Source organism: Pyxicephalus adspersus, chromosome 2 (assembly GCF_032062135.1).
Source record: "Pyxicephalus adspersus chromosome 2, UCB_Pads_2.0, whole genome shotgun sequence".
In the NCBI taxonomy this organism is placed as follows: Eukaryota; Metazoa; Chordata; class Amphibia; order Anura; family Pyxicephalidae; genus Pyxicephalus; species Pyxicephalus adspersus.
Window position 1 is genome coordinate 78,782,788 of NC_092859.1, and position 16,524 is coordinate 78,799,311.

Below are 16,524 nucleotides of genomic sequence, written 5' to 3' on the forward strand. Positions count from 1 at the left end.
TGTTTGTCATGAATAAAAGAGCTTTTGTAACTATACTGGTAAACTAAACGCCTTTCGTCCCAATTTTTGTCTTAAGTTTAAGCAGATTTCTTTTCACTTTCAAGATAGGAAGTAAAGGGAAACTTTTCTGTTACTACACACATGACCCTACTTTATCCAAAATAAAAAATGTTTAGGCTTTATATATGCCTTTAAACTGAAGATGCTAACACAAACACTCAAATATAGTACAACATAATATACATATGTTTTCTATTGATGTGCTAGGTTAAAAGAGGATAGAAAGTGACAAAAACATTCTTGAGTGGGAATGAAAGGCTGCAAACTTTGTTGACCTGGGACTTTTATAGTCAACATCCCAATCAAAATCTCATGCAAATAAAATGTTTGAAATGCCTGTTACTTTTTGGTTTAATAATGCGATACTAAAAGCAAAAACGTGTTAACTTAAAAGCTAATCAAATAATTTGACAAACTATTAGTTACTATGGGCTCTATTTATAAAACATGCAGTCAGACATTCCCTCATGGGGGAATCCTCAAGGTCCATGTGTTTCAATGGCAGGGAATGTTTGAAGGAATGTCAGATTCCCTGTTTTATAAATAGATCCCTATGTGTTACAAAAAGTGAATGTGTTACATATGATGTAGGCTCACAGTTTCTTGCTCACAGTAGTCTTTCTCATCAGAGAAGACTAACTGCAGATTTTTTATTTTATTTTGGTATTCAGGATGCCCTTGCTAAGGTATAAGCAGTGGAAAATTAGCTATATCAAGGCTAAACAAATTCAGATCTTACTGTTTTCTGCATGGAAAATGCAGATTATGATACAGTATAGTAGTAGCTAGAGTGAATTTACATTGTAATATTAAACTGGATGCTGGCATTCGGCAAAAACACATTACTTTCCCATATTACAATCTGCCATCTATAAATAAAGTGCTTAAATGCAGAAATGTTCTTTTTACTAAAACAATGTCTTAGATGAAATTGCAGCTGAGGTTCTGTATCTTTTGTCATGCAAACTCAGTATTACCCTATGTTTGTGAAGTTTGTTGGGGCACATAGTTCAACACATTAAACTATTTATTACACACTGTTTAGGGAAATAAAGATTTATCACAATGAAACCAGCTACAACCTTGCTGTGACAGTGTTGTAAAGAGCAGCTAGAATGTTCATGGAACAATACTAAGTGCAATTCAGTTGAACAGCACAATTTCACAACAAAAGACTTTAAACTGCAAACTAGTGAAAAGCCTTTATTTTTTTATCTTTCCTTGTCAGCTCTTTGCATTGTTTATTGATTAGTAGTGCTGCTGTCAGTATTTTACCAGTAGCCTGATAGGATCTCCTGACTGGCATTTTGCCTTTTTAAAACCATCTACACATGACTAGATTCAAAAAAATCTCAGTCTCTAAATTAGATGTGTTGACGACTGTCCATGTCTTTTTTTATTATTATTAATGTTCTTGGAGGCAAAGGATATTGAACAGTAATTAGGATCCACTATATCTGCCGCTGGAATAGACTTGAAAAGGTCACTTTGCAGGCAAGAAACCTTTTATGTACCTATATATACATATTTTTTTTATCTGCTATTATCATTAATGTAACGATGCTTAGCACATTTATATCAGCAAGGGAGCATGACAGATTGTTTAGTTCATTTGAAAAGATGCAGTAATCATCTGCAGGCAATTTTATGGCAATACCGTCTCTGTTTAACCTTTCGTTCTAGCTTCAGGTGGTATTATTGGCTTGCATTTTTAATATGTGGTGGGAGAGGGAGCGGAAAGGCGCATATTGTTGTAATGTTAATTGAACGAGTCTTGGGTAGAGCATAATCACTCAGAAGCATAGTATTCCATCAGGTGCCGTTAAGTTGAGCTAAATAAAAAGTTTGAATTACTTTTAATGCCAATACATCTGGAACAAGTTCTTTCCCTAAATGTTGCCATTCAGGTGTCCAACTGGTGTTTTCCACAGCTGGGAACGAGATAGAAATGTGAATCACCTACCTTTATCGCATGTGTGTCTTTATTTTCCAAGCTGCATATAAATATTATTGATGTGAATGTAGCTGGGTTCCAAGGCGCGGGGCACACATGTAAACAGCCTAGGTTTGTCTTTTTGATATTGGGTTAATGTAGAGTAGGGACACCTTTGCTTTTATTCTTTTCTGACTGTGTTTTATAGATTTACAGGCTTATGGGGGTCCCAGCAGCTTCTTCAAAGAAACTTCTTTATTGTTCTTGAAGGAATGACTTTTTAGTGCAGTGACTTTAAACCGCTTTTAGAATTGGAAAACAATTTGGAAAAGAACTTATACGATACCCTGAGGAAGATGCTTGTTCTGCTCAGAAAGAACCTAATTTTATACTGAAGTCACACAAACTCTTTGAAATGGAATTATTTTTTATTATTTTTTAGGCTTTGGAAGTGTTATTTAAGTGCATGGTTGTTCAAATATATTTTTCACATGACTATTGATGATGCATCTAAATGAGTCATGCTGTAAGACTGTAAAAAAATATTTTTCTGCAGTAAATGTTTACCAAGTTTCTGTCGTGTTACTTGTTTAACCATTTCTGGGGTAATCAAAGCAGTTAATACACCTCTTGGTTTGATGTAATACTTTACAAGACAACTCAGCTCCAGTAACACTATTTGTACTTGTTTTTTATATTACTGGGTAGAAGTCTTTAGTATTTTTTCCAGTAATGATATGAAGAAACTGAAAATACATGAATGTCATGGGACCTGGTTTAGAGATATGTAATTTCTGTGGTCTGTTGTGAAAATGATACTTAGATTCAAACTTGTATACCTTACTGCTTTTCAAAACCAAAATCCTCTGTTTGGGTATATTTAAGCAAGTCATGGCAGAAAGTTTTAGAAAGTAATTTAATAGTGTTTAACATTGACTAACTTAATTTAGAATTGACTAACTTTTACTGCATGACATGGTTCTAAAGAATGAGAAAATATATTGTGAGTTTCTAGTTTAAGTATACCACACAACATTACCCCTAACCAAGTAGAAGGCAGCCTTTTTGTAGTTTAGAGATCTAAAGGCTCTTACCATGTTTCTTCTGAGTGGAAAATACTATTTATGTGTAAGAAATAACCATCTAGAACTGAGGAATCCCAGTACAGGTAGTCCCCGAGTTAAGAACATTCGACATATGACTCCTGTATAAGAACGGGCTTCCCTGCTCATTTGTGTGCAGGAAAGAGGCTTGATAGGGGGCAGGGGTGGTTTGCATCAAAGCACAGCTTGCTCCAGAAATTAATGAATGTCTAGTCTTCATAAAGTCTTTTTTTTTTGCTTTGTTTGTGAATAACTTACAGTGGGGATTTTATACAGTAACTGACACCACGCTGCCTAAAAATACGTTGAGACAAACGTCTGTTCTAATTGTATTTATTAAAATAATGTATATGTTCCGACTTACATACAAATTCAACATAAGAACAAACCTACAATCCTATCAAATGACTACTCACATGCCCTAGATGACCCTTATGAGCTCCTTAAGTTTAAAAGACACATAGGATCTACCATCTTTAATTCAGAAGGCAAACCCATGCTCCTCTACCTTCATCTCTCTACCTCTTCCCCTTTTCTCTCATCCTCCTAAACAATCCTATTTCTTGGTTTCCTATTGGTCCTTCCATTCTCTATTTCCTAACTGTATTACTGTCAAACATCCCTATGTTTTATGTAAATGATTACTAGACCTTCTATACTATTCTGCCCCTTTTTCCTACAAGCAAATCACAAGGAGGCATTTACCTTCTCATTTTCTATGAAATACAAACAAATGGTTGTGAATGTCACAATTTTTTTTTCTGTTAAGTGCTTTTTTTATGATGCTATACCATACCAATACTGTATGCTTTTTACTGTCTGTATCCTAAATGCCTTGGTTCTAACATTTTGATTGATACGGGTGGAACCCATTAGGAATAGAAACATTTTGTTTAGTTAGGAGTGACTCAGTAGTCCAGTAGGCACTAAACAGGCCTTTATTCAGATTTTGTGATTGAAGACTTCTGATGGTTGTTTAGTTTTATTAGAGATAAATGCAATTTTACTGGTTATGCCTAAGTGCTCAAATACATTTGCAAAGCTTTATACTATATGACTAGTTTTACAATGTACATGTACAATGTACAAATTATCCTCATGTCTACTGGTTTTTATTTGGTCCATGATCAGTCCTAGTGCACACGATTAATATTGTTGAATGGAGAACTACTAAACCCTTTTAGTTCATCAGAGTGAAGAAATCAACACTTTACCTTTATTCTATGTTAAACTGGGGTATCAAATTGCTCGCTAATTGTATAACATGAGTCCACTAACTTCAAAAGATATTACATCCAAACCTTAAAGCCTAACTATAGCAATTATTTTAGTTTCTTTATGTTCTTTCGATTTTTTGTTTTTTTTTAACATTTTCCCTACTTTTTGTCCTTGTGACCCTGCATAAGAAATTGGGGTACAGTTGACCTTGGGATAGGAAGGTATAGACAAACTATGTCTAAAAATGTCTAACTTTTCCTCACTCTTCAAAAAGTGTGGGTTTTGTTGTGTTCCCATTGGTAAGAAGTCACATTCATATCTAGTATGGGCGTAGATGGAAATAAACCCTGATAAAGACTCTAAGCTTTCCTGTTAAATAACAAATGAGTTTAGTTAAACTTGTGCCTTATGTATATTCATTATGTGTAATCACCATGGATCATACAGTGAAAAGTGAATTATTTATTTATTCAAGAACAATTCTGAAAATGTTATAAATATGCATAACAAAGAAAGCCCTTTTTGTACACTTTCATGTAATGTGTGACCATTGCTTCATTTCAGTTGATCAATGATCTCTCCAACCTTACATGAACAGTCATTTGACAGGCTATAGTTTTTTTGTCTTTAGGAGCCATTTACAATGTTCTAGATTAAGCAGGCCGTGTCAAATTCCCCCTTTAGTAAACTTCTTACCTGTCACTGACTGTAAATAGTTCTCATTGATTTCTAGGAAAGAGCAACAAGTAGCTTCTCTGCCACGCTAGTATGTGGAGAGTAAGGTAAATGTAATGTACCCAGAAAACACTACAAAAACCACTTTAAAATCAGGAACACCAGAACAAGAAATTTGTTGGAAGTTTGTCCATAAATTTATTTACACACTTATATACACACTTAGCATTCTGGCTGTACATCTGACTTCATTGATTCATATTCATGACAATCATTTTTAATAGTTTTATGGCCTTTGACATGAATGAATGTAGACGACACAGCGGGCCATTTTTTGTACTTCAGGTTAAGCCTGACTATGGGCTGATGAGGGCCTCATTTATAACAAATCTAATGGAACAATTTCTAATATTTTGAGTTTTAATAGTTCTTTTAAAGTCCCAAAAACTACTTTGATCGGGTAATTTTGTACATGCGAAGACTTTTCACAGGGGCATCTAAACTGGTTGAAACACTTCACTGACTGACTGCAATATGCTTCTCCTCTGATTCCAACTTCACATTACTATTATAGTAGTGTGTCACATATTTTTTTGTCTAAATTGTTTCACCCATTTGTTTTATATGGAAATGACTATATGAAATGTTGATTGTGTACTTGGTAAAGAAAAACTTACATGCAAAAAACAAACAAAAAAAAAACAGAAACTTAAAAAAAAAAAACAGTTTAACTACACAGTTTTTACCATGTATTTGTCCCAAGCCTGCCCCTTATTTGGTCCTGAGTTAGACTCTTTGAGAAAAGTATCCAGTCACATGACTAGAAGCCCAGGGCCAATCTTTTTCAGAGACTTTGTTCTGTGGTCTGTACATTAACAGATTTGGCAGTGCACAAATGCAACATCACTACAAAATGGCAAATCTTCACTTAGACCCTCACAGAAGCTGAAAACATGGCGATCACAAAATGTACGAAACCAGTGATATAGATTTTTTTTACCTTTTTGCAAATGGTCGCATTCTTTTAAATATTTTTTACATACAATTCTTTGCAGTTCCTATTGTTTATATTTATTCATTATCATGGCTTAGTAAAAAATCTAATTATATTCTACAAACCATTTATTTGCATAAATTCCAAAACTCCTTGAACCTTTCTAAATTTTATTCTTGAAAAATTAAAGAAGAAAATACTCAAACAACTTGAGTAGTAAACACAATAAAAGCAAATGAACAGCAACCTTTTGTTGGCTCATTTGAAGACCTTTCTGCATAAAAACTATAAGCCCGATAATTTAAGAGGAAAATCTTGGCTGTGCCTGGAACTGTTAATATGATTTTTATGCTTCTGCAGACGCGTCCTTCTGTTCTCGTAGAGGATAGTTTAACAGCTGTATCTGGCATTTTATAAAAATTATGGCTTGTCCTTGTCTCATGGTCTGTGGGTTTTATTATGTTTATACTTCAACTTTTCTGCTTTCCATTTAGTTTTTGTCATTTAAACAAAAAGTATAAAATATTCACTGTCCAGCCTATAATGTCAAAGTTTTCATCCACTGGAGTGGGAATAGAACCGAATCTCATAAGGCTTTTATTCATATTTCCAGCAAAACCCAAAAATGAATGTAGAACCTTAGAAATAAGTGTGTTTTACTGCTAATGATGATAAGTGCGCAAAGCAAGCACCTGTGAAATACGATAATCATTTTCTAATGTGTACAATGAAAGAACAGGAGGATATCAATAATAAAAAGAAATGTCACCATATGGCTGGCTGTATTATGCACAAGCCATAAATGCAAAAAATATATGTAAATGTTAGTGTGATATTTAATACATAGTGGAGGGTCCAAGTTATCAATATTTTAAAGTTCAACAGTTTTATATTAGGTGGTTATGAGGCTAGATTACATCTGTCAAACACTCATTGGTATTACTAGACACATTTACAGAACAGCGTCTACGATGTCTTTCAAAGTCATAATAGTTACTCATTTCATGATGAGGTATCAATTAAAAAAATAGAAAAAAAAATTTTTTTTAATAAAATATTTACACTTATAAAGATATGTGGAATGTTTTTTTTTTTACGTTTCTGTTTCCTATATTCTTCTATTTCTTCTTATATATCTGCACGCTTCAATAGACACCACATAAAATCCCTTATCACCAAGCCGATGCTTGAGATGTTTATAAAAAAAAATCCTTTTGAATGATCTTTATGATTCGTTTCCATTGTAGGTAAATATTCAGATTGTTTTTTGAAGGGGTGTTTGTTTGGGGTTTACCAAGGCAGTTAAATCAGCAAGGTATAGGTAAATATGGAAATGGAGGAAGAATTGGAGTGTACAGAATAGTGTAAGAGAGCTCAAAACCATAGCTTTACAATTACCATTACCATTATTCTTTAAACTCATGTACATTTTAAGTTTGTTTCATTGTGAGAAGCCACATTTCAATAGTAGAAATATATGTTTCCAAAGCTTTTACCCTGTGTTCCATCAGTGTGGTCATTTGTCTAGCTGATCTATATCATGATTCAATGCATCTTCGTCTTGATGTCAAGAAGTTTTACTTAGCTTTAGTGGTGGGGAGCTTTATTGGTAGGACCTGTGTGCAGGATCTGGGCAGGGTAAACCCTATGTATTCAGTCTGTCATGGGGATGGGTGGAGTGGGGATCTGTAAGGCAGGAGGTAGGGTTCTGACTTTGTTGCCCACACTACTAGAGGCTTCAGACATTGGGTAAGGAGGGGAAGGGGGGGGGGGGTAGGAGGCTGTAGCAGAGCTGGTAGGCCCCACTTTGGGAGCCATGACCCTACCTCGAAGCAGATGCGAATCAGGAAGAAGCACTGCAGGGTCAAAGGGAGACTTTCCATAAGGACCCTCCAAACCTGGGGGTTTGATCTCATCTAATATCCAGACTGGAACTTTATAAGATTGGAGAAAAAAAAAAGTTTGTCGTCTGCATAGTAGATACAAATTCTGCATCCCTCACCATAGCCCTGATTTACTAAAACTCCCCAAGACTGGAGAAAATAGACTGTCATAGGAGAACATGAGTAACCTGGCAAACTTGGAACAGATCTGGTCTAGGACTGATAACATTTGCCATCTAATAGCAAATTATTTTTATGAATTCTGGTCCAGGCTTGAGGATCACCCAGCTTTAGTAAATCAGGCCCAATGTCTAGGTGAGAAACCTTGGTGAGATATATACCTTCCACAACCCTGGTGGCAACGGCCATTACAATAATACATTGCTCCTTGTACTGCTTTAGTGTATAATCCTACTAATCTAAATCACTTGACCGCAATAAAAAGGAAATATGCCTGCCTACCCCAACTCATTAGGAGAAGATTACCTTAAGAAGTTATGTCTCTAATTAATCGTTTTTGTTTTTTTTTTTTTATTTCCTTGCATATAATGATGACGTGCAAGGTAATCTCCTGTGAAAGCCAATTGATCTACATAACACCCACATAGTATGAATTGAGTTTATGTTTTGAAAAAAATGTGAAAATGTTGGTTGAGCTTAAAGAATGTCTATCTTTTTAACTTTACATGTAACTATGTAAATACTGTGTATAAATGCAATCGCATTTGCCAACTGTGTATGTTTATTTGTATGCATTCAATGATAAATGTATAATGGTTTGTTCCCTGCGTTCTTTTTCAATTGAAATACCAGAAGCATTCCAACAGTAGCCAAGGACACCATATAAAGCATTTGTCACTTTGTACAGACTATGCATATTAAGCATTTAGTATGGGATTCTAAAGTATTTAGGAAATGCTGATAGTTGACAAAAAACAGCTTCACATTAAAGCGTACCTAAACTCAGAGTGTTCACTTTACATAAAATGGTAGAGAACCCTTTTATGTCAGTAAAAATTCTGTTTTTTTTTTGTTTTTTTTGTTTAAAAAAAAAAGGGTGCAGCACCACGCCCTAGTTCTCGACTGCCTAGGCAAAGCCTCCTGGGATACCTATGTCAGGCATCCCAGGAGGCTCTTGGGCGCTTTTTCTTCACATGCCCCAACATCTCGGGCATGCACAGAAGGAGCCTTTTTGCTCAAAGGGAAAAATTTGTCGATCTCATGCATGCGCAGTGAGGTCAGTGAATTTTTTTTTATCCTACGTCACCCGATCTTGTGCCTTGGTCGGGTGATGTAGGATGAAAAACCCGGAGCGAAGACCCGATGCTGGACACCCCCAGAGTGATCAAACTGCCCTGCAGGATTGAAGGTGTGTGTTTTTTTTTTTTGAGTTTTCAGTATAGTTCCTCTTTAAATTCAAATATAGTCGCTGGGTGGCTTTAAACATTTGCTCTCCTGACATTTGCTCTCCTGACTTTTTGATCTTGCATTTATGGAAAAAAGTAGTTTGCTTTTGCATTTTTGTCCCACAACCCCTGACCCCTTCCCATAAATTTTGTTGGCACTACCACATTCAGGTGTTTTGATGGAAAATCAGCAGCCATATACTTTCAAAACATTTGCCTAATTTTCAGAAAAATGTTGCCAATTGGAAAATGATGACGTTTGTGATGTAAACAATGAAATCACCTGAGCCTCCATTATGGGAAAATATAATTTACCTATGAATGTGGCAGTTGCGGGTTTCCTACACACTAGTGCAAGTAAGTACAAATCTTCAGGGTCAGGAACAGGCCAAAGGTCAGGATATTGGGTGGAAAGGTATAGTCAGGAACAACCAGGAATTGGCAACTAGAGAAGCAGTGATAACACAGGAAGGAGGGCAAAAATAGAACAGGGAAATAGGTACAGGAGTTATGAAGTGTGAACAAAATAATGAAGGTACGATGATCAAGGAAGACATTAAAATAACTAGACAATAATGTAGCAATGCATTGCTCAAATGCCGCATGATTTGATGCTATACCTTTAATGTCTGTGTTAATCAAGAGATCTGTCTTCATATTGGTCATGATTTCAGCTCTTTATGCAAAACCCAGAAGTACTCTGGTTGCCATGAGCCAGAGGAAGAACATCACACTGGAGTGCAAGAATAGTAAATGAGACAAAAGGTAAAAGTAAAATTAGAAGAGTTTTTAATCCACAAAATTATTTACAGTCACTGACTGGATAATCAGGAAACAAGGGAGCTTCTATTTTCCACAGAAAAGTCAGCAGTGGTGGCATTCTACAGCACATAAAATGCATACAAGCCAGTTGTCACTCACAAAAAGAACGGTGAAAAAAAGTCTCAAAAGCCATTCTGCTTTTCTGAATGAATCAAGACAAAACTGTTTTTTGTAATTTAGTAAAGCATGGGCTGGATTAGGACATTTGTCAAATTGTTACTGCAGACTCGGTCTCCGCTGGAGAAATGTTTTATAAATTGCTGTGCCAGTGGTACCAGGATGACAAATGACAAAGGTTTAAAAGCTGCCGCAATGCATTAGTATATTGCCTAAAGGGTCTTTGTTAGCACATTGGTAAGGCTGCCACCCTGGTTACGACCTTAGCCTATTTTTAGATTCCATGTATTTCTGACTTACAGTTGTTTAACAGTCTGCAAAACACCACCTAATCAGGCCTCCATTGGTTTACAGACTTTGCTCTTGCCTCATATATCAGAATGCCAGGGATAAAACTTGTTTGGTAAAACCTGTGTCAATGTGGAAAACCTGAGCACTCTGGGAATACCAACCCTTCCTGGGACATTGGGGGTTTAAAACCAATATTCATTCAGGTTCCATATTCCTAGGAGCCCTAGGAGGATACACACTGGTTTGTGACCCACGGTTTTCTTTTAACACACAGTAGGATGATTATTTGAAAACATGTGAGTATGGTTTACAGCTCTCAGCAATACATTGCCTTACAGTATAAGTACTTTTAAATTTGTTTAATTTTTAGTGTTCAATACATTGAAAAAGCAATATACATATTTTTTTGCTGCTTCTATCCCCATTGGGATGATTCACCATCTCTGTTTGTCCTTGTGTCCACACAGTAAGCAATAGATAAACACATGGGAGTCTGAATTAATCTATAACCTAAAGCTATCTAAATCTAAACAAGAGTTTCAACTAAAATTTGCAACAAATTTGTGCTTTACAGATTTAGCCCTGTTCTAAAAGCAGTCCATTTTGATGATGTTAAGATTAACATACTTTAATCATGTAAAAAGTCATGTCTTCATGTAGAGCAGCAATTCAAGTTCAGTAACTACTCAAAATGTGTGTGTTTTTCTTTAAAGAAATGATTGAGTTGCTACGATAAAACCCCCTTTTTCTGTTCTTATACTTCATCATTTGATGGTAATTGGAATATACTGAACTTGACACCGTATAGGATACACTCACAACTCAAGAAAACTTTGTCAGTCAAGCCTTTCTGCGTTAGTCTGACAATATCTATTCTTTGTTTTGACAGACGTATTCCCTAGAAACCTAAAATGAGATGCAGAAAATATTACTTTTGACCCTCAAATTGTTACCACTCGTCTGCTTAAATGGTAAAACCTCCCAATTATTAATGAGTGTTACTTTGTTCCAAACTTTTCAGATGAGTACTGTTTTACTATTCATTATGATATTGTCAAACTTCAAATAAAGTTGACATTATAAAGGATTTTCTGGTGTGACAAATCATTTTCTCCTACAGGAAAGATTTTGGTTGATGTGTTAATATTAAGTATTTTAAAAATAATGTTTGTTAAAATAAAGAAAGTATTGATACTCTGTACAGTATGAAGTAATAGAAACAGCAATGTAATAGTTAGCTCTAATTTAAAACAAAGGTGTTGAAATTTGGTGGTTACTGGGGCAGTGGGCCTTTGCAAGTAGTAGTAATTGGCAAGACTCGGGGGGTTAGTGAGAAAAATAGAAAAGCTGCCATTGCTGACAAAATTCTAAAAAAAAATTCAGTTCCCTGGTCATCCTGCCATTCCAATTGCTTCAGACAGTTACGCACAATACACACTGAACATGTGTGCAGATTAGGGATGTTGGGGTAAAGTTTTACGCCATCATCTGTATGCATTTATGAGATAGAGACTCAAAGCGCCTGATTTCATAGAGTTCTAACGGATAGATTATTGTTGGGGAACTAGGGTGATCCAGCAAACCTGGAAGAAATCTAGTCCAGGGTTGTAAACATATGCCAACTAATAGCGAATGAAATTCAAAAGCAAATAAGAAATACGTTTCAGGTTTGCTGGATCACCCAAGTTCTCCTATGATAGTCTATCTATACCAGTCTTTCGGGGTTTTAATAAATCAGGTCCAAAGTTTTAAATCAGGGAGGTTACTACACCAATAAGGTAACTAGCATTTTCAGAATGAGAAGTCAGCAATAAAATAATTATACAGCTCAACAAAAAAAATTAAATGTAGCATTATTTTCATGAAACTTTCATTTGCCTACTTTTTATTCATACATTTTCTTTTTACACAGAAATATGAAGTATTTTGCTACATTTGATATGAATATTCTCAACAAAAATAGAGAAGAAACATTACAGAATTTGTGAAACAAGCATATCTTGCAAATTTTGGTATTTAACTGGGGGACCAAGATAAATATTGGGCTCCCCATATGGTATGCAAAACTTGTGTATAGTATCTGCTTCAGAAAAGTTTGAAATTTGGTGTACCTATGGTATGGCAAGAGCCCAAAAATCATCATAATGACTGTTATTTTTGTGCTGTGAATGTAAAAGGTTTCAATCGTTAAGAAAAACAAGTGGGAGTACCCTGATTTGGAATCAGCAAGACAACCTGTGCCGCATGGTGCTGATGTTCCCATACCAGTCAGTACACTCCCTGATATTCCTGTATCCAACATGGAGGATATACCGGGGTTGGAGTGTAATCCAGGAGTTAGCAGTGGAAGTGAATATGAGGGAAGTGTTTCATCAAACCAGCAGTTCTCCCAAGAAGAGCTCAGTGATTTATTACGTGACCTAAGTCTGTCAAAACAAGCATCTGAACTTCTAGCATCCAAGCTAAAAGAAAAGAACTGTCTGAGACCAGAAGTTAATCTCCCCAGCGGTAACCCCGAGTGTGACTCGGGGTAAGAAAAAGATGCTGAAAACAGTAACCCCAAGTCACACTCGGGGTAGCTGAAAAGGTGAAATACAATAGTAAAATAAATGTTACCTGATCCACCGGCGTCCTCCTTCATCCTTCCCCCGGCCGGCGTTCTCTGCATCTGATGAGTCACCGGGGAGTTCATGGTGACATTGGTGCGTGTGTCTGAGGTGTTGCAGGAATTTTAAATTTATTTGTATTGGATTCAATACAAAATAACTGTAATGAATCCAATACAAAGTAGCCAGTATCTTTTTGATCGTTGGAGTAAGTGTTACAGTGTTACAGTGCCATACCTATCTGCCATTACATTTAATTACTAACCTCTGCCTGACCTTTTGACCACTTCTCTGCCTGCCGTCTGCCCTGACCTCTGCCTGACCTTTGACCACTTCTCTGCCTGCCATCTGCCTGACCTCCGCCTGGATTCTGACCACGTCTCTGCCTGCCGCCTGCCTGACCTTCAAACATGTCTCTGCCTGCGGCCTGCCTGACCTCTGCCTGAATTCTGACCCTGTCTCTGCCTGCCACCTGCCCTGACCTCTGCCTGGATTCTGGCTACGTCTCTGCCTGCACTGACCTCTGCTAGATTCTGACTATGTCATTGACTGCCATCTGCCCTGACCTCTGCCTGGATTCTGACAATGTCTCTACCTGCCACCAGATCTGACCTCTGCCATGGCTTCCAAAAGGTGTAAGTGAGAGTAATTAGAAATTGCTATTGCAGTCCAGCAACAGTGATTGACCTGGAGACTTGTCATCGGACACCGAAAGTGACAGAGAAGATTCTGTCACTGAGGTTAGTGATATTCGCGCTCAATTGACATCAGTCAGGGTCAGTCAGTGCTCCCAAGATTCCCATTTACTGGGGAGCCTGGCCTGAAGGTAGATGTGGAACAAAACCCCTTGGCATACCTAGAGTTATTTCTAAATGACAAAGTCATTCAGAAAATTGTTGAGGAAACTAACAGATAAGCCGAGCAACAATTAGCTGCCTAATACACCAGGTTTTCCAGAAGCAGGAAATGGGAACCTGTCACTGAAAAGGACATCTGGCTTTTTCTGGGGCTAATTATTTTGCAGGGAGTGGTGGGGAAACCCCTGCAGAAGTAGTATTGGTCCACGAATAGACTAATTGCTACTCCATTATCTGGCAGAGTCATGTCTGAATATAGTTTTGGCTTCATCATGAAGTACCTACATTTCTCCAATAATGACACATTCGATAAGACCATTCATCCTGCACCTACGCTAAAAAAAATTGGGAGGTCTATCAGATGATCCTGGATAACTTCAGAAACAGCTATGTGCCACAAAGAGAAATAAGCATAGACGAAAGTCTAATGGCCTACAAGGGAGGCTCAGCTGGGTGCAATACATAGCATCCAAGAGAGCATGGTTCGGTGTCAAATCATTTATGCTGTGTGATTCATCAACAGGGTACATTTGTAACTCTCTAATTTACACTAGGACAGGCACAAAATTTAGCCCCAGATTCAGCAGCTATGGAGTGGCAACATCATCTGTACTGTCACTTATTGAGCCATTGTGATATTGTGTCACTACAGACAATTTTTACAGCTCCCCTGAAGTATTCGAGTTTCTGATCATGCATAAAATGGATGCTTATGGACCTGTTAGGGCTAACCGGTGCAAATTGCTATCCATGTTTGCCAAACAGAAGCTGAAGACTGGGGAAATAGTTGCCTGTTGACAAGAAGGATGTCAGCCTTTTGAGCACCGTGCATACCACCGCCTTTGTTATGACAAAAACAAGATGTGGGAAAGGGATCCTCAAACCACAGGTTGTCTTGGATTACAATAGCACCATGGGAGGTGTTAACAGAGCCGGCCAGCCGATGGCCATTAGAAAGCAACAGAGAAATATTACAAAAAAAATTACAAAAAAATCTTCAGACTTCTTGTGGAACAGTGTTTGTGGACCGCATACAATATTTTGGCCTTTTTGTGAGGCCATATGTTTGAATCACCAAACAGCAGAAATGGATACAGGTCGAGTTGGACACCGTGCTACTACAGTGGTGAACACAAAACACTTGACTGGTCGTCACTTTATGGACGGTATACCACCAAGCGCAAGAAAGGAAGCGCCAACAAAAATGTGCGTGGTGTGATGCTCTAAGCAGGATGACGACGGGAAAAAAGTTAGAAAAGAAACTCGGTTCTACTGCCTGGATTGTGCTGTCCCTTGTTTTAAAATATACCACACCAGGGGTGTTTATTAGTTTATGAGATAAATGATCAGATGATCAGATAAATGTCAGATTTTTGTGTTTTTTATTTAAAGTTTATTGTTAAATGTTATTTATTATTTTGACATGATTTTGTGTTTCAAACTTTATTATACTTAAATTCTTGTTTATACATATTCCAGTGAGTTATGCCTAAGAATTACAGGCCTACAATGTAAAATAAATTTTCATGTACTGCTTTTAGACATATAAATTCAGACAGAAATGAACCGCTCAGGAGGTTAAAATACCAGTTTATAGGACAATTTGGGAGTACTAGAATACCAAGCAGAAGACTGGTGGCTTTTCATGGACAGTTTCACTCCAAGTTTGAAATCTGTTTTACGGCAAACTGGCAACTGCTATGCATCAATTCCAATTGGTCACTCAACAAAATTTAAGGAAGAATATGAAAATATCAAAATGGTTTTACAAAATCTTTGCTATCATGAACACCAATATGTGTGGATTTAAAAATGGTGAAATTCCTACTTGAAAAGCAAAGTGGATACACAAAGTACCCATGTTTCATCTGCTTGCGGGATAGTAAAGCAAACCAGGATCACTGGAAAAAAGTGACATGGCCTCCAAGGGAAGACATGAAAAAAGGTGCAGTGAACATCATTAACGAGCCAATGGTTGACAAAGAAAAATCATTCTCCCTCCACTACACATAAAGTTGGGTGTCATGTCATGGTTGTCAAGAATTTCATGGATAACCATAAAGCACAAAACTATGAAGAACTGGTAAAAAACTTCCTTCTAAACTTTAAAAATGTCCTAAAAATTATCTCCATAGCCATTTTCTAAAATTTCTAGAAAACCTTGGCAATTTCAGTGAGGAACAAGGGGAGAGGTTCCATCAAGATATAAAGGTGATGGAAGAAGAGCCTTCAACATGATTGTCCCAAACATCAGCATAAAAGGAAATCATACAAACTGAGTTTTTCAATGACTTCTTTGTGATTAGTTCTGTAAATATACTGATTATAGAATATATTGACGTTAAGTATTTCAAAAATTAAATTTTGTATACGTAGGCTTATCTAGTTTAATTTTGCTTAATTTTCAGTTTCATTAGTTTTCTATGAGATTATTATGTAGGTCATTATTTAAAAAACTAGAGTCAATCTAGCAAAACCAATACCATATTTGGAATCTGTGCATCAAACATAACCTAAAATGACTTTAAGCTGTTTGGCAAGAAAATGTTTGTTGATCAG

The 16,524-nt window shown here is 36.6% G+C and overlaps 1 protein-coding gene across 3 annotated transcripts in view; it reads left to right on the forward strand.

The window, feature by feature from the left end:
• Positions 1-1,411: 1,411 nt before the first annotated feature.
• LOC140323816 (dynein axonemal heavy chain 3-like) overlaps positions 1,412-16,524 on the forward strand; it is a 182,402-nt gene continuing 167,289 nt past the window's right edge. For all 3 annotated transcript variants that reach the window (XM_072401191.1, XM_072401192.1, XM_072401193.1), the window contains exon 1: positions 1,412-1,554. The gene's annotated coding sequence lies outside the window, so the exon portion shown is untranslated. The remainder of the gene's footprint in view (positions 1,555-16,524) is intronic.